This window comes from Brassica napus, chromosome A6 (assembly GCF_020379485.1).
Source record: "Brassica napus cultivar Da-Ae chromosome A6, Da-Ae, whole genome shotgun sequence".
Taxonomy (NCBI): Eukaryota; Viridiplantae; Streptophyta; class Magnoliopsida; order Brassicales; family Brassicaceae; genus Brassica; species Brassica napus.
The window spans coordinates 13,876,418-13,877,373 of NC_063439.1; the positions used below are offsets into that span (position 1 = coordinate 13,876,418).

At 47.3% G+C, this 956-nt stretch overlaps 1 non-coding gene across 1 annotated transcript; it reads left to right on the forward strand.

Moving 5' to 3' along the window:
* The first annotated feature begins 564 nt into the window (after positions 1-564).
* Positions 565-671, forward strand: LOC125576058. The gene has a single exon (XR_007314591.1). It is a non-coding gene; the product is annotated as a small nucleolar RNA R71 (small nucleolar RNA).
* The last annotated feature ends 285 nt before the right edge of the window (positions 672-956 follow it).

Here is a 956-nt window from a genome sequence, read left to right on the forward strand (position 1 = left end):
ACACTCTCAACTGTTTGAGCAAGCTGAACATCGATCTTTCTTATATGGATCGCAAGATTGTCATACTTGTTATTCAGCTCAGTGAACATGTTGCCCATCCTGGTGTCTATTTCCGTGGTTACCTGATTCATCGCCTTGGCCTGAACCTGCTGACCCTGCAACAGCTGTTGCATCATCATACCCAGACCCTTCAGCTCATCTGGTTGACTGTTCCCGGTAGCTGGAACAGCATGCGGATTGCTCTGCGGTTGTCGCTGGTTCTGGTTCTGAATATGCCCGGCCGTAGGTTGCTCCATGCTGAAGACGTGCCCTTGGTTGTTTTTCAGTAGCTGATCAACCTTGGCAGTCAGCTCATCTATTTTCTTGGTGTCAGAACTATTCCCTTTCATGGAGCAATCACTCTCCTCTTTCTTATTAGCTGAGCTAGCAGCCATGTTCTCAATCAGCTTAAACGCTCCATCAGTGGTTTGAGTCATGAAGTCTCCATTGCTCGCAGAGTTTAGAGCACCGTGGTATTTCCAGTCCACTCCATCATAGAAAATGTCCAGGAGGTAATCATCATCAAATCCATGGTGAGGACATTCTCTGCGATAGTCATTGAAGCGCTCCCATGTGTCACAGAAAGGCTCATCAGTGAGCTGTCTGAAGGAGGTGATTTTATTCCTCAATGCAGCTGTTCTCGCCTTAGAGTAGAAATGGCTGAGGAACGCTGATCGGACCTGTTCCCATGAAGTGAGAGAGCCGGTAGGGAGAGAGTTCAACCACCGTGCAGCTTTTCCATCAAGAGAGAATGGGAATAACATGCACGTGATGTAGTCTGGTGGAACACCATTCACGCGAGTGAAACTGCAGACTTTTTCGAAGCTCTAAATATGCTCCATTGGAATTTCTGTAGAGAGACCAGAGAACATCTTTCTCTGTACTAGACCGATCAAAGCAGGCTTGATCTCGAAGTC